General features: G+C 35.6%; 1 protein-coding gene across 6 annotated transcripts in view; it reads right to left on the reverse strand.

Moving 5' to 3' along the window:
• The window catches only part of ZNF148 (zinc finger protein 148), a 126,425-nt gene that overhangs the window by 87,200 nt on the left and 20,313 nt on the right, over positions 1 to 18,912 (reverse strand). For 3 of the 6 annotated variants that reach the window (XM_027061063.2, XM_015082281.3, XM_027061064.2), the window contains exon 2: positions 2,660 to 2,741. The exons of the other annotated variants lie outside the window; for them this stretch is intronic. The gene's annotated coding sequence lies outside the window, so the exon portion shown is untranslated. The remainder of the gene's footprint in view (positions 1 to 2,659; positions 2,742 to 18,912) is intronic. 6 annotated transcript variants of the gene reach the window in all.

Consider the following 18,912-nt stretch of genomic DNA (forward strand, 5'->3'; position numbering starts at 1 on the left):
CCCCGCATCAGACTCCCTGCTGTCAGCACAGAGCCCACCCACTTCATATCTTCTGTCCCCCTTTCTCTCTGCCCCTCCCCCACCACCTGCTGGTGTGGACGTGCACATGTTCTCTTTCAAAAGAAAGACCGGAAGGAGGGGAGGGGAGGGGAGGGGAGGGAAGGAATTTGAATTGATTCAGGGGCACCAGGGTCTGTTAAGCTCCAACTTCAACTCAGGTCATGATCTCACAATGTGTGGGTTTGAGCCCTGCATTGGGCTCTACGCTGACAGCTGAAAGCCTGGAGCCTGCTTTGGATCGATCTCTCTCTCTCTCTCTCTCTCTCTCTCTCTCTCTGCTCCTCGCCCACTCACGCTCTGTCTCCTTCTCCTTCAAATATAAACATTAAAAATATTTTTTAATTTGAATTGGTTCAAATTTTCTTTCTTATCCCTCAGTAGAATTTCAAAATTTTCTTCAGACTGCTCCCATTTTATCTTTTTAGTTATTATGAATGTATACCTTTTCTTACACGATTAGTCCTAATGCCTATTATATTTGTATAAAAAATTATTTGTGTATATTACTTTTATAAGCAGTTCCTTTACTGAATTCTCTTAATACTATCAATACACAGACAAGCAGATGAACTGAACAGAAATGATTTCAGAAACATATTCTCCAAAAACATGGAAATTCAGTATATGAGAAATGTGACATTTCAAAATGTAAAAAAGAAATGCATCACTCAATAATTGGAATGGGGACAACTAGTTAGCCTGCCGGAAAAAAAGGAAAGCTAAATCTCTACATCTACTGTTTATAAGCCAAATATATTCAACATTAAATGAAGATTTTAAGCAAAGTAAACCATAAAAAAAAATAACAGAAAACCCATATAACTTTTTCAAGTACCATAATTCACTGAATCTAAAACTACCAATCTTAAGCTACATGACTATTTTATGTGTTAACTAAGAAAGAAAATAATAATAATGTCAAATTATGACAAACCAGCAATTCATGTCATTTCGGAGATGTGACAACACAGAGGAAAAAGTGAGCCCTACAATCAACAACAGAGACCTTTTAAACTTTATACAGAAACCCCCCATGCCCAGCCATAGAGGAAAAGACTAAATTCAATCATAAAAAATGAAAACTTCCATAAGGTAAAATCAAAATTATAAGATCAGAAGAAGAAAAATTCAGTGAAAATAATTTGCCTAATGAATGACTTAGGGACTCAGCACAGGACCAAAGAGATCACTGAAAATATACATACAGCCAATAATGGAAAAATGCTGAAGCTCACTCATAATGAAATTTTGGAAAGCAATACTAAACAACAAAATACTAACAAATTATTAAAAAGTTTGACACTAGCTAGCGTGGTCATTGAGCTAGAGATTCCCATTTTCCTAGACTTACTGATATTGGAATAATCCTTTTAGGCAATTCATCCACCTAATTATTAAATGTACATGCTCTCTGGCCCAACAATTTTTCCCTTAGGGATTTATACTGCATGTACTTTTTAAAATATACGCAAGGACATGTCCAAGAATATCTACCATATTACCATTTATTATAGCAAAAGCACCTGAAAACCTAAACAGCCATTAATAAGTAAGCAGTTAATAAAATTATGGTATACCCAAATACTGGAATACTACACATAATGAAAAGAGAAGAAAAGATATGCAAAAATGCAGAAATTAACAACAAAAAAGATATATTGCTAAACAATATGTATGGTGTGATCTCAATTGTGTAAAGAATATGTAAATACAGGTATACATATAAATATCTGCATATATATAGAAAATGTCTGAAAGAATACACACATACATATACACACATACTACAGACTTATATAATACACACATTAACTGTGAAAAGGAACAAGGAAAACCTTTTTTTTTTTTTAACCTTACAACATTCTCTAATGCCTAAGTGTGTCTCATCTTATAACAAACCTGGGTAAGGAAATGTTGAAGGAGTGAGAAATGCTGAACTTAACAATTACCAGAAAACTTGGAAAAAGAAGGAAATCTTAAAATACAGCCACTAATATTGTCACATACTCATTTTTAAAGAATTCTCAAAACTAAATTTACGAAAATCTTCAGAATTTTTATAATCATTAACAACTGACATGCGAATATGTGCCACTGACAGATATGTAAATACCCTGAAAACTGTTAAATATTTAATTTTCTTTCACTTGTTTGAAGGATAAAGCACAGGCCTAACATATGTACCAACATAAGCCAACAAGAAAGGAGAGGATCATCTGTCTTCCTAAAATAAGGGAACTGGGCCTAAAAAAGAAACATGCAAGTAATCTAGTTAAGTGAGAAAAGATAATGATCTACATCCTATAAAACTAATACCATTAACTCTTTTCAATGTATAGACATTCGTTATTTATATATAGCAATACCATGCCATATATGTGTGTGTGTGTATATATTTTATATATATATATATATATATATATATATATATATATATATGTATGTCATGCTTATATGTAAGTGGGTATAAAAGGAAAAACGATCATCCAGTAAATACAGAGTGCTATCCAATAGTTGTGATTAGTGCTGTTCATAATACAAGCACATGGGCATCTATCACAGGTAAAAATAAAGACTGAGTAAAACAGTGTTAGATTACCTCTATATAGTATGTCAGGCAAATGCCCATCCCACCAGATCACTTGGCTGAATTTCCAAGCTCCCGATTCCTCCCCTCTATCCTATAAAAGTACAAAAATACAGGTTATCTCCCAAAAGAATCAGAATTAGACATATTCTTAAAGTCAGATAAAATAATTATACCTAGATATGCTAAATCTAACAACATTCTTTCCAAGCCAGATACTGGATTAATAGATATGGTTGGATTAAATAGAATTAGTAGCAACTAATACTTAACGACCCATCAGTGATAAATGATATTCCAAGGAAATGACCAGAACCTAATTGGACTTTTTCAAGCTTAATTTCTAGTTGAGGATTAAGATCTCTTTAAAATCAGAGCAATAACCCAAAATTATCTTAAACAACTTTGAAATAAAAAAAGTAAACACAAAATGTGCTTCATTAAAATCTTATGTTGATACTCTCCATTATTCAAAGAGTACTACTTCCTGACGAAACCCCAAAATAACATTTCCCTCAGCTCAAAAGTCTAGCTACATTAATATAGCTTTTAAAAATACAAAAACATTAAGTATTTAAAATTTTCAAGGTGGGGCACCTGGGCGGCTCAGTCAGGTAAGCATCTGACTCTTGATTTCTGCTCAGGTCATGATCTCACAGTTCATGAGTTAAGCCTGCATCTGGCTCTGCACTGACTGAGGAACCTGCTTGGGATTCTCTCTCTCCCTCACCACACCCCCATCTTTCTCTGCCCCTCCCCCACTCGTGCACATGCTGTCTCTCTCAACCATTTAAAATTTTTTTTCAGGGGCGCCTGGGTGACTCAGTTGGCTGAGCATCCAACTTCAGCTCAGGTCACAATCTCATGTTTAGTGAGTTCAAGCCCCATGTCGGACTCTGTACTGACAGTTCAGAGCCTGCTTCACATTCTGTGTCTCCCTCTCTCTCTGCCCCTCCCCCACTCAAGCTCGCTCTCTCTCTCTCTCTCTCTCTCTCTCTCTCTCTCTCTGTCAAAAATAAACATTAAGGGGCGCCTGGGTGGCTTGGCCGGATAAGCGTCCGACTTCAGCTCAGATCATGATCTCACGGTCCATGAGTTCGAGCCCTGCGTCGGGCTCTGTGCTGACAGCTCAGAGCCTGGAGCCTGTTTCAGATTCTGTGTCTCCCTCTCTCTCTGCTCCTCCCCGTTCATGCTCTGTCTCTCTCTGTCTCAAAAATAAATAAACGTTAAAAAAAATTTTTTTTAAATAAAAATAAACATTAAAAAAATTTTTTTAATTTTTTTTTCAAGGCAAAGGTATTTAATAATACCAATATGGTCCATACATATTTTTTAAGTGTTATGCTATAATCAGCCTTTTAACAGAGACTAACACAGAAAGTTAATATCCTATGTTGGTACTGCATTAATACTGGACACATATAATTTCCTTTATGCAACTGGGGTATTTTTTGCTGGCATATGAAAGGGAGGTAATAAAGACAATAAAGACTGAAAGCTGAAACTTTATTAGAAACAAAAAATAGGCCAAATTTAATTTTTTATTCAGAAATAACAAAGCATTTATATAACAGCCCTAACACACATTTTCAGGGCTCAATAAATATCTTGCAAATCAATAAAAGCTATAAACGTAAAAGCAAAACAATTAAACTTTAAATCTTGAGGAAATAACCAATATATTAATCCAAAATTATGTTTATATAATTTTATCGAGGGATCACAAACACTACAGCCTTTCTGATAATGCAGCATTTTCTATTCCTCAGCCAGTCAGTAGCTTTGTTGCTAAAATAATTACCAATCAAGAAATCTATTTAAAATTTTTTTTCTACTAAGCTCTTAATTGCCTGCCTCAAAGCTTTGTTTCCAAGCACTCAGAAGAGCATATATGCCATCATTCTCAATTATGTAAAACAATTTTTGAATACATACTTGCCATAAAACTATACTATTGTGGTGGACATTATTAAAAACAGGTAAAGTAAAGCAAAACTGTATTTGCACTACACTGCTATCTATGGTCTTCACTGTGTTCAACTTTTAGAATTTTTTAATTTAATGTTTATTATTTATTTTTGAGAGGGAGACAGAGTGCAAGCAGGGGAGGGACAGAGAGAGACAGAGGGAGACAGAATCCAAAGCAGGCTCCAGGCTCTGAGCTGTCAGCACAGAGCCTGACATGGGGCTAGAACTATCAAACTGCGAGATCATGACCTGAGCTGAAGTCAGACACTTAACCAATGGAGCCACCCAGGTGTCCTCAACTTTTAGATTTTCTAAAGCTATAGAACAGTGTAAACTTGAACAGAAAAAGCAGAGCAAAGTCTACATACAAGAAATAAAAATGTCTTCTAATTATATATTTTAGTATTACATTATGAGTCTTTTTGAAAGTTGACTGGGTATATTTACCCCGCAATCAAGACAGTATTTCATATGCCATCATGGAATATGGTAAAATAAAATCTAGACTGGACAAATGTTTTCGAAATGTTAATATTCTGTTGAAAACATTTTCACAAAAAGCCTACTCATCTTCTTGCATCACTTTTGATTCAAAGCCCTAAATTAAGGCTATCATACATCAAAGAACATAACTAGACATGTTAAAAGAGAAACAAAAAATAAAATAGTAAAGCAAAAAGAAAAAGGAAACATGCCCCCCCCCACACACATACACACCCACATGCACAAAATATTATTACCTCAAGGTCTAAACCTGTAACAGAAATTTTGGAATATATTTCCCATTACAGTGTTTCCTCTACCATGGAAACACACAGTTTTCCCTAACTCACTTGCCACACAGTCTCTGTCTCTGGAACTCTAATTCATTTAGCATCATCTACCAATTTCACTTCTCCTTCCAAGTCTCTATTCTTCCTTTAAATCTCCCACTCCTCTCTGCCAACAATAAGGAAAGAACCTACCAAGCTGGAAACTGAAGACCCTGCAAGTACAAAAAGAGAGGTACAAAGCTCCTGAACCACCCAAAGGCCAATTATAATCTTCCTCTTTCAACATGCTTCACTCCCTCACTTCAGGAGTTATAGTGAATATTCCTTCTTGGCAATTCCTGGGATTTAAGATTTTGCTAGCTAAATATTCCCTAATTATATCACTTGTGCAGATATAAACAGTGAAATTAAGACTAAAACTGTTTTAAGGTAGCAGTATATTACGCTATCAATAAAAATATTTTTAACCAATGATAGATGTTAATATAACAGATCCATACTATACTGTGAATATGGACTTTTAATTTCACATGGTATAAACTCTCACACTTAGTTAATAATTAAGGCAATTTTCTACCAATACCAATTTTAGTAACTATGGCACATTAAGAAAATAAATGAAGTATTTTTCAGGGACCATTAGCTACTGTCCTCCCATTATTTAGTTTTGAAAGACTGGCAATATTCCAATATACATACCAGCAGGTGGGCTGATTCATTAATTAAGCCAACATTTTTGTCATTAATTTGAGTCAATGTTCTGATCACCTGATATGCATGTACAACATGCTATCTAAGATTCCTAAGACATGCATAAAATACCACGGTCTCTGCCCATAGGAGTTCATAAGGTAGCAAAGATGCTAAGTACACATACAACAAATAATGTTAATAATAGTAACATTATGTAGTAAGGGCTATAATTAAAGTTTAAGCAATTTATTACAGAAAAAAATCAAAGCAGAGAGCACTCACTTCTTCCTCTGCTACCTTTTCAAATGAAAAAGAATTAACCTTTTAATGTTCACTTTACCTTTAAAGATGCAATGAATATATACTTTAGACTTTGCTTAGCAGTGTTCCTAGGACTTTGCAGGTATTAACTCTCATAATCCAAACAACAAACTTATGAGAGTGGTGCTATTAACTACTCACATTTTACGAGAGAAAAACTGAAGGGTTAAATAACTTACCAAAGGTTACAAAACTAGTAACTGGCGGAACCAAAGTCCTTATAATGGTCTGCAAGGCCCTCCACAATCCACCACAAGGCCCTCCACAATCCACCACCACCACCTTTCAGACCTCATCTTCTATACTTTCCCCCTTGCTCCACTTGAGTCCAGTAACCAGACTTTCTTATCTCCCTGTATCCTCTAGCATGCCATTGCCTTAGGCCTATTGTACTGGCTATTCTAGGCCTGGTATACTTTCTCCCAGAGATACTTATAACTAAATCCTTTACCTACTTTCAGTCTTTGCTCAATCATCATCTTGTTAATGAGGCTTTTTCCTGCTATGCGATTTAAAACTGTCCCCACATGCACTCACACCCAATCCCCCTTTTATCTGTTATACATTTTCCATAATAGTTACCACCTCTTAACATGCTAGGTAATCTACTTGCTTATGATGTTTACCGTTTTCTGCCCCTAACTATATAACATAAGCTCCACAAGGGCAGGAATTTCGTTTTGTTCACTGATCTTAAGACCCTAAAACAATGTATTGCACCTAGTAGATACTTGGTATTTTTTAAATGATTATAAATAAAGTTGAACTCCAATACAGAAATCAAGCTCCAGAAGCTTAACCACACACACGACACTATCTCTCAATTACGGAATCACAGATAACAAAATTGAAGCATCTAGAAAAGTCACATTAACCTAATGCAGCAGAGAACCTCTATCAAAACCAGCCTAGTGGGGATTTGGCAACATTACCCTTCAGCTTGGGAATTTCCCTAAAAAGGCTTGTTGGTTTTAACAATAAATTAGCATACTGAGGAGTCTACTATATACATTGTATATAGTATATACAATGTATATAGACATTGTATCAAATAGAAAATAATTCTGAGCAATGTAAAGAATAGTTTAATCCCAGCTAATTTCCAGTCTTTGTTTTAAAAGACTGTTAATAATGAATTTCAGAAGTACTCTGTTAGAAAAGCTACAAAACGGCATGCACATTAAAACAGACAGGAAGAAACTTCTTCAGTTCCTTCAAATTTTTCACACCCTCCTAGAGAAACCTAAGCAACTTCATTAAGTATTTTCAAAGTATCTTTATGTTGTTGGCCCAGAGTACATTCAGTCTACCAAATTATGTTTCAGCTGTCATCTTTGTCTAGAAAAGTAAGATTGCAAAAGATGAGGTTTTATGAATTAATGATTGAAATTCAGATAAGAAACTCCCACAAAAACTGTCAAGAATATAGAGTTCTAAGACAATAAAAAAAATTTTTTTAAAGTGGGGCGCCTGGGTGGCTCAGTTGCTTATGCCTCCAACTTTGGCTCAGGTCATGATCTCATGGTTTGTGAGCTCAAGCCCCTATGTCAGGCTCTGTGCTGACAGCTGAGAGCCTGGAACCTGCTTCGGATTCTGTATCTCCCTCTCTCTCTGCCCCTTTCCTGCTTGCACCCTGTGTCTGTCTGTCTGTCTCTCTCAAAAATAAAAAATAAATTTTTTAAAAAAATTTTTTAAATAAAAATAAATAAATAAATGAAAGAGGGGTGGGTACCTGGGTGGTTCAGTTAAGTAAGTGTCCAACTCTTGATTTCGGCTCAGGTCATGATCTCATGGTTAGTGGAATCTAGCCCCAAGACGGGGCTCCACGCTGAGCACTGGTTGAGGATGCTTGGGATTCTCTCCCCTCTCTCAGCCCCTCCTGCGTGTGTGTGTGTGTGTGTGTGTGTGTGTGTGCGCGCGCGTGCGTGCACACGTGTGCATGTACAGGCACATGGACATAGTCTCTCTCTCAAAATAAACCCTTAAAAAAATTAAAAAAGAATATAACCAAAACTTAGCTGTTTTATAAGTATTTCATTATATCATGTACCTTAATGTTACTTCCAAATATAACCACTGTAGAAAAGCCATTCATTGATAAAAATCCATAGTTCTTGGTTAATTAAGATTATCTCTTTTAAAGTGTCATTTTAAACAGAGAGGGAAGCAAACTATAAAGACACTTGAATACAGAGAACAAACAGGGTTGCTAGAGGGATTCTGGGTGGGGGAATGGGCTAAATGGATGATGGGCATTAGGGAGGGCACTTGCTTGGGACTTGGGATGAGCACTTGGTGTTGTAGGTAAGTGAAAGATCACTAAATTCTTTCTACTCCTGAAATCATTATTACACTATATGTTAACTTGGATTTAAATTTAAAATATAAAACAAAGTCATTTTTAGTTTCACTGAAATGTGTATGCTTACAAAATTTTAACTATTGATGCTTCTATGCACTGCCAAATAAAAAGGCTACCTCTTGCCCTTTAAATGTAATCAAGAAAAGCACAAAGCAATGAAAAGAATAATAGCACATATGGTATAAGAATCTGAAACAAAAAATGCTTTAGCATCTTTTAAAGTCCTTTAGCATATTTTAACTACATCACACTTTAAGGTTAATTAGTCAAGTTCTGGTTTTACATTAGTTCTAACTTTTGTGATTTATATGAATAGACATACATAGACATGCATAGACATACGTGTTCTTTAATTTACACCAGCTGCTTTGAAAATTAAAAGGTATTAGAACTCTATCTGAATGATGGTCATCCAACAGTATATTTTTCATGACCTGATCTATCGCAAGCAGGAATGACAGACAGCCCAACAAGTTCAAACCAACCACCCCAGAAATTACCCTGACCAGGTCTCTCTTCTTTTTCTTTTTAAATTTTTTTAATGTTTATTTATTTTTGAGAGAGACAGAGAGGGTAAAAGAGAGACAGAATCCAAAGCAGGCTCCAGACTCTGAACTGTCAGCACAAAGCATGACATGGGGCTCGAACTCAGGAACCTTGAGATCATGAGCTGAGCCAAAGTCAGACGCTTTACAAACGCTTTAACTGACTGAGCCACCCAGGGGTCTCCTACCCAGGTCTTTCTACAACCATTTTCCATTTCCACTCTCAACAAAAGTCAGGCCAAAATCTTATAAACTTTGCAATTAATGTAGTTAATCCACTTAGTTGAGAATGAAAATCCTACAAAGTGGTAATCAAATTCTTAAAAGAAAACAGCCCAAAGTGAGTAAAATAAGCCCATGAACTGAAAACTTTCACCTGTCCTGGACCTTTTCAAATCACCTAGCCAGTAAACATTTGTCAAACAAGAAACTTGTCCACCACAAGCATTTTTATAAACTCCTTAGACTAAACTAACTTTTAAATCTAAATTACATGTTGAGGGGAGACACCGTCCCAAAACTGTGGCAAACTATCAAGCAACTATGTAATCTTCCCCCAATTTTACTAACAGAAATTCACTATTAAGATTAATAAGCCGCTCTGAAATCACTGTTGCACCGTATAACTTGAATGTAAATTTTAAAAAAGTAAAAAAAAAAAAAAATTAGTAAGCCACTAAACTCAAGGAAATGCTGCTTTACTTTTACTTGTACATAAATTTTTACTGAATACACATTAATTTGTAAATATTTTATACTATCATGATCAAGATGACTCAGGCACTATAAGCATACTCTAATAAAGTATGGCATGGTATACAAAGTGCTTTCACTTGTCCCATTTCACCTGACCTCCTACAATTACTTAAGCAGGTATTAATATCTCTGAAATTCATCAGGTTAAGTACCCAAGTTTACACAACACATAAGTGTCAAAGACTTCAACCAGATCCTCTGCCTCCTAATAAATGTCTACTCTAACATAGCACCACCACAGGAAAGGTCTTCCCAAAATTAAACTATACTTAATGTTACCTTAATGTCCTGGCAATCAAAAAAATTTTTGAAGTATATTATCAATGAACATAGAATTTTAAATTAAAATGCTATCTACAGGGGCACCTGGGTGGCTCAGTCCGTTAAGGGTGCTGACAGCTCAGAGCCTGGAACCTGCTTCAGATGGTGTCTCCCTCTGTCTCTGCCCCTCCCCCGCTTGCCCTCTGTCTCTTTCAAAAGTGAATAAACATTTAAAAAAATAAAAATAAATAAAATGCTATCTACAATAGTTACCATGTAAATAAACAGAAAATTAAATTCATCTGCTTTTTGTAACATAAAAATTATCCCACTCTAATAACTAAAGAAACCCTAAAAAATTTTAATACCCAATTAAAAATTAAAGTTTAGGGACACTGGATGGCTCAGTTGATTGAGCATCCGACTTCAGCTCAGGTCATGATCACGTGGTTGGTGGGTTCGAGCTCCACATCAGGCTCACTGCTGTCAGGAAGAGCCCACTTTGGATCCTCTGTCACCCTTCTCTCTACCCCTCCCCCCGTTTGCACTCTCTCTCAAAAGTAAACATTAAAAAAAATTTAACATTTATTTACATTTAATTTTTTTTTTAATGTTTATTTATTACTGAGAGACAGAGAGACACAGAGCATGAGCAGGGGAGGGGCAGAGACAGGGTGAGACACAGAATCTGAAACAGGCTCCAGGCTCTGAGCTGTCAGCACAGAGCCCGACGCGGGGCTCGAACCCACGAACCGTGAGATCATGACCTGAGCTGAAGTCGGTTGCCCAACCAACTGGGCCACCCAGGCGCCCCTACATTTGATTTTTTTAAAGTGTCAAAGTGAATAAAAACATCTTATTAAAATATTATTACAAATCATAGACAAAACTGGAATTATTACTTCTCATATGAAATATAACTTAAAACGCTCACTTAATAACTTATAAATGGTCCACTAAAGTCAGTTCATCTTTTGACAATTTTCATCTTATTCAATACCAGAGTCAATCATTCTTCTCTCCTCTGTCTAGAATGCATGCGTGGAATTACACTAAGCACTAGACACAACGTAGAGGTGTGCCCACAAATAAAACAAATGGTTTTTAATCTGATTAGGAAATTGAGATTTGCCATCAGAGTCGCTCAAGAGAATACCTCAAAAAGAGGCTGCAAAGAACTCCAGTGATTTCTCCCGATAAATGCAGTAAATATATTAAGTTTGAACAATTCATGAAATATGTCTGTGAGATTGTTTTTCTAAATAGGAGAAGTTGATGTAGCAAGTTAACTCGTCATTTAGAAACACAAGCTTCTACCAACGTAGAATGGACATTTTCTTATTTGGGTCAATTTATCCTCAATTAGAAAACCAGGAAATGTAAAAGCAGGACATTTTATCTGCCCACTTCAATCTATAAATTAGAAACAGATTACATTGGCTGCATAACACAAGATTTTCAGTATTGTTTTGAAAAATATTTGTTAATATTAAAATACTATAATGTATCACTGGAATTACTAAACATCTTAAGTGTAAATAATTAAACACATCCTTGAAGAAAGCACTCAGAATTTATAACCTCATTTTTAATTAACTACATAACAAGATTCTGTTCATGTGACAGATGCCTAGTCCTGACACCCTCTTGAACTGGTTATGACTGACTTCCCCAAAACTTAGGTGTCTGATATTCTGATTTGTAACTGAAGCAAACATTTATATAGTGCTTAAAACCTCACAAAGCACATATCCGTATGCTATTATTTTCAAAGCTGATATAACCTACTGTCTGGAGATCATGATGGTTGACAAAAATTAAGGAACTTGAATTTCCAGTCTAGGTAAGATGGCACAGAGCTGTGTTCCCCTGCCCCTCCTCATTAAGCACAATTATAAACCATGGAAATAACACAAGAGACAACCAGAGGTAACTCTGCAAATAGTAAGGCAATGAACCAGTTTGGGACTACAAGTATGGAGAAACAAAAGAACAGCAGGGTGTTTTTAGTCCCCACACCCAACAGAAAAAGGCAACCCAGACTGCCATTTCCTGACCACCAACCTAGCAACAGAAGGCAGACCAGGCAGTCACATTCCTCCCCCCAAATTACACTGGAGTCCCTCTGCAACATAAAAGGAAGATTAACTGGAAGCCCAACCAACAACAAAACCGAGGTAAAAAATTCTTCCTTACCCATTTGGCATGAGACTCCTGTTTTCCACCTAGAGATACAGAGACAAGTAGGCAAACTGAGGGACCCAACCACAACAAGCCGCTAGCTAGTTTGGGCTAAGACTCTCCTCTCTCACCCAGGGACAGGGGGACAGGGAAGAATGACCTGGGAGGAATAATAGGAGGATCTACCAAAATCATCTCTCATCTAGATATAACAAGAAGCCCCGCATAGGGAAAACCCTTTTGCTCCGTCAGTCACCACCAGCAAGGACTAGTGGCAACCCAGCAGCATCGGATCAATTAAGGTGACCACAAAGGCTCTGAAAATTAAAACTGCCATTGGAAACACAGCCTACAAAAGGGAGCCAACATCTGTATTCTAAATCTAAATAGGCGGACTGTCCACTAAAATGAAAAATATAAATAGGGCTCAGAACTTCCTAACTAAAAGATAAAATAGAAAGGACTCAAGAAGTCATGATTAAGAAAAGATAATCAACTAAGGCCAATGCAGAGATGCATCAGACACTGGAATTATTTGACAAATTATCTTTTATTTAAAACACAATAATAAAAATGTTTCAGCAATTAAGAATTTTCCCAAAACAAGTGAAAAATGTAAAATCTCAGCAAAGGCACAGAATTTATTAAAAAATAAAAGCAAAAGAAAATTATAGAACTAAAAAATAATAGAAAAATTTTGAACTCACTGCATAAACTCAATACAAACACAGAGATGATAGGGAAGAGAATCACTGAAGGTCAGTACAGAAAAACAGAACTCACCCAATCTGAACAAGAGAGAAAACAGGAAAAAAAAATTAACAGTCTTGGAGAACTACAGGCCAATAACATAAGATCCAACATTCTTATCACTGGAGTCCCAGAAAGGAGAGGGGCTGAAACAGTATTTGAAGAAACAATGGCTGAATTCAAATGCAGCAAATACAAACTTACAGATCCAAAAAACTGAGCAAACCCAAGACAGAATAAACACAAACAAATTTACACCAAGACACATAGTAATTAAATGTTCAAAATTAAAACCAAAGAAGAAACTTTGAAGGCACCAGAAACAACCGTATTACTTATAATGGAAACTTTAAATGACCCCAGATTTCTCATCTAAAACCAGAAATTTATTTCTCACAGTTCTGGAGGCTAGAAGTCCAAGATCAGGATGTCAATATGGTTTGGTGAGGGCTCACTTCCAGGTAAAAGACTCCTTTCTGTATCCTCACAAGACAGAAATGGCCAAGGGAGCTCTTCTGGCTTCTTTTACAACAGTACAGATCCCATTCATGAGGGCTCCTCCCTCATACCTAATCACCTTCCAAAGGCCCCAACTCCTAATAGGATTTCAACATATGAATTTTAGGGAAATACATTCAGACCACAGCAAGGAACAAAGGGGCCATTTTTAAAAAGCATTCCCAAAAGAAGAAAAACTAAAAGAATGTGTCATAAAGACTGGCTGAAGAAAATGTTTCAAACAACAGGAAGAAAAGAAATATGGGTATACACAACAGATTATCTTTTCCATCATTAGCTTTACAAATCATACTTGATGACTGAAAGCAAAAATTACGACACTATTTCATACCCAAGACAATTAATTATGTTTAAAAGTTGAGAAGGTAGGGGGCACCTGGGTGGCTCACTCGGTTAAGCACCCAACTTGAGCTCAGGTCATGATCTCATGGTTTGTGGGCTGGAGCCCAGTGTCAGGCTGTGTGCTGACAACTCAGAGCCTGGAGCCTGCTTCAGAATCTTCTCCCTCTCTCTGCTTCTCCCCGACTTGAGCACCCACTTCTCTCTCTCTCTCAAAAACAAACATTAAAAAATAATAATAATAAATAAAAGTTGGAAAAGTAAAGGGTAGAACAGAAGTGAAATTTACACACTTCAGTTGAAACTATAAAATGTGGATACTAGTAGACTGTTATAAATCACATATGCATACTGTAATAACTACAACCACCGCAAAAACTACAGCAAGACAGACTCCAAAACATTATAAATAGACCTTCTACAAATTATAAAAGATGGAATCCTAAAAAATGTTCCAATAACCTGCAGGAGGGCAAGAAAAGAGAAGCAAAAACCAAAAGCCAGAGAAAATAAGCAAAAAATAATAAAATAGCAGCTATAAGGACTGACAGATCATTAATTACCTCAAATGCAGATAGTCTAAATAAACCAATCAAAGACAGACTGGCAGAGCAAATTTTTTTAAATGGCCCCATATGTTGCTAACAAGAAATGTGGTACCATACGTTGAAAAGAATGCTAAAGCTATAGCAATACTTTTTTTTTTTTAAGAAAAGCAGAGTGGTTATATTAATAATACATTTAACCAACAGAATTGAATTGATATACAGATGAAACCTGAACAACTCCCTCACACAAAATCCATGTATGACTTCTGACTCCCCAAAAACTTAATTCCTAATAGCCTACTACTGACCAGAAACTTTACAGATAAAAAACAATCCATTAACATACATTTTGTGTATTACATTATATACTGTATTCTTAAAGTTAGATAAAAGAAAATGTTACTGAGAAAATAAGGAAAACACACTTACAGTCCTGTACTGTAAAAAATCCAAATATAAGTAGACCAGCACAATTCAAACCCATGTGGTTCGAAGGTCAACTGTATATGAAATACTCCACCCAATGACAGCAGAACACACATTTCTTTTCAAGCACCCATGGAACATTCACCAAGGCAGATCATATCCAGAGCCACAAAACAAACCTCAACAAATTTATAAGAATTAAAATAATAGAGTGCATTCTCTGACCATAATGGACCTAAACTAGAAATCAGTAACAGAAAGACAACAGGGTCGCCTGAGGGCTCAGTAGGTTGAGCGTCTGACTTTGGCTCGGGTCATGATCTCACGGTTAGTGGGTTCGAGCCCTGCGTCGGGCTCTGTGCCAACAGTTCAGAGCCTGCAGCCTGCTTTGGATTCTGTGTCTCCCTCTCTCTCTGCTCCTCCCCCACTCACACGGTCTCTCTCTCAAAAATAAAAAATTTAAAAAAAAAGAAAAAACAAAACCTAGAAACATCAGGAAAAAACAACACAATTCTAAAAAGTGCATGGGTCAAGGTGGAAATTTCAAAGAAAACTTTAAAATACAGACACATAAAAATGAATGAAAATAAAAACACAGCATGCCAAAATTTGTGAGATGCAGCTAAAGCAGTAATTAAAAGGAAATCTATAGCACTAAATGCTTACAATAGAAATGAAGAAAGATCTCAGGGGTCCCTGGGTGGCTCAGTTGGTTGAGTGTCTGACTCGATTTCAGCTCAGGTCATGATCTCACGACCCTTGTGGAGCTTGCTTGAGGTTATCTTTGTCCCTCTCCCTCTGTCCCTCCCTCTCAAAAAAAAATAAATACATAGTAAAAATAAATAAAAATAAATGAAGATCTCAAATCAAAAACCTAATTGCCTACCACAAGAAACTTAAAAAAAAAAAAAAAAAAAGCAAAATATATATAAACCCAAAGCAAGCAGTAGGAAGGAAACAACATAGAACAGAAATTAATGAAATTGAAAACTGAAAAATAGAAAAAATCTGTGAAGCAAAAATTTTGTAAGTATTTAATAGGACTAACAAATAAAAAACAGAGAAGACACAAATCACTAATGTAATGATTCAAAAGTGGATATCACTACAGAACTTGCACCAACTAAAATACAGTAAGGAAAATACTACAAAACAACTTTACATTCTTAAATTTATCACTTCGAAGAAATTTCTCAATTTATCAGAATTACACTACCTAAACTAAACCAAAGTGAAATAATCTAAATAGTTCTATAACCATTTAAGAAAAATGAATTCTTAATTTAAAAACTCCCAAAAAGAAGACTCCAAGCTCAGCTTCACTGGGAAGTTCTACCAAAAAAATTTAATAAAGAATTAAATTCCAGTTGTTCACAAACTCCTCCCAAAAACAGATGAAGGCACATTTCTTAATTTATCTTATAAGATCAGTATCACTGATACCAAAACAAAATAAAGATGTCACAAGAAAAGAAAATGGCAGGGCGCCTGGGTGGCTCAGTCAGTTGAGCAGCTTTTGATTTTGGCTCAGGTCACTATCTCACGGTTCATGGGATCGAGCCCCATGTAGGGCTCTGCACTGACAGCTTGGAATCCTCTCTTTTCCCTCTCTCTGCCCCTCCCCAACTTGTGCATGTGTGCTCTCTCTCTCAAAATAAACATTAAATTTTAAAAAAGAAAATGACAAGCCATTATCTCTGATTATAGACATTAAAATCCTCAACAAATACTAGCAGACCGAATTCACTAACACAGAAAAATGAATATGCACAATAACCAAGTAGATTTATCTCAGAAATGCAAAATTGGTTTAAGATCTGAAAATCAAGTAAATACACCCTACCAACCGAATAGAGGACAAAACCTTTATTTTTTGTAGATCATCTCAGCAGATGCAGAAAAGCATGTGACAAAATCCAACATCCTTAAATAACAAAAACATTCAAGAAATTAGGCACAGAAGAGAATCTCCTCAACCTGATAAAGGCCATCTACAAAAATTCTAATGTTATACTTAACGATGAAATACTGAATGCTTTCCCCCTATGACCGGAAACAAGACAAAGAGGTCTACTCTCACTACTTTGATTCGACACTGTACTAGATGTTCTAACAAGGAAAATTAGGCAAGAAAATTAAAAAGCATTCACATTGGAAAGGAAGCAGTAAACTGTACCCCTATTTACAGATGGCATCCGATATACATAAAACCATAAAGAATACACTAAAAAACTACAAGAATAAATAAGTTCAGCAAGGTTGTACAGTACAAGAATATACAAAACTCAATGGTATACTAGCAGTGAACAAAATATGAAATTAAGAAAGTAATGTCACTTATAATAGTAACATTACTTTACTTAGAATAAAGTACTTAGAAAAACTTAACCCAAGGAGGCAAAAGACTTGTAAACTGAAAAACACAAAACACTGATGAAAAAAATTAAAACACAAATAAATAGAAAGACATCCCATGTCCATGGATTATTAAAATGTCCATACTACCCAAAGTGATCTACATCTACAGATACAGTGCAATCCCTACCAAAATCCCGATAGCAATTTTACAGAAGTAGGGGAGAAAAATCCTAAAATTCATATGGAAACACAAAGAACCCCAAATAGACAAAACATCTTAAAGAACAAAGCTGGAGGCCTCACATTTCCTAATTTCAAAACGTAATACAAAGCTACAATAACTAAAAAGTAATAGTATTAGCATAAAGACAGACATACAGACCAACATAAGAAAACAGAGCCCTGAAATAAACCCACATGTTTACAGATGACTGATCTTCAACAAGGGTACCAAGAATACACAATGGGGAAAGGATAGCCTGTTCAACAAATGGTTTTGGGAAAACTGGATATCCACATGCAAAAGGAATGAAATTGGACCCTTACACTATACACAAAAAATCAATTCAAAATGGATTAAAGACTTGAGCATGGGGTCTAAAACTATAAAACTCCTAAAAGAAAATACAAGGGGGAAGAGTTCATAACACTAGTCCTGGCAATGATTTCTTGAATATGACTCAGCAAGTCCACTCCTAGGTATATACCCAAGAGAAGTGAAAACAAATATTCACATAAAAACTTGCACATGAATGCTCATAGCAATTATTAGCTATTATTCATAATAGCTAAAAAGTAGAAGCAACCCAAATGTCAGTCAACTGATGGATTTAAAAAATGTGGTATATCTATACAACAGAATACTATTCAGCAATAAACAGAATGAACTCCTGACACATGCTACATCGTGTAACATTATGCTACATGAAACAAGCAAAACATAAAAGATCACCTATTGTATGATTCCATTAATCTGAAATGTTCAGAATAGATAAATCCATAGACAGAAAATAAATTAGTTGTTGCCAGGGGCTAGGACAAGGGGGGAAAGACGACTGTTTGTTAATGGACAGAGTTTCTTTTTAGGGCGATGGAAATGTTCTAAAATTGATTATGGTAATGGCTGCACAACTGTTTGAATACGCTAAAAACAACTGAATTATATACACTTTCAATGAATAAATTATATGGTACATAAAGTTATATCTCAATAAAGCTGTTTAAGGAAAACTATATGCCTAGAATTTGCTTCAAAAAATATGGAAGATCTAAATTAATGATGAGACATTTGTAGTCATGGATTGAAAATCTCTGTATAATAAAGGAATTCTCCCAAATTTAATTACAAATTTATTCAATTCCTATCAAAATCCCAGCAATACTTTTTGGTATACATCAACAAGATTCTTCTAAAACATATACGAAAAGGCAAAGAGACTACAAAAGCTAAAACAATCTTGACAAA

This window comes from Acinonyx jubatus, chromosome C2, assembly GCF_027475565.1.
Source record: "Acinonyx jubatus isolate Ajub_Pintada_27869175 chromosome C2, VMU_Ajub_asm_v1.0, whole genome shotgun sequence".
NCBI classification, from domain to species: Eukaryota; Metazoa; Chordata; class Mammalia; order Carnivora; family Felidae; genus Acinonyx; species Acinonyx jubatus.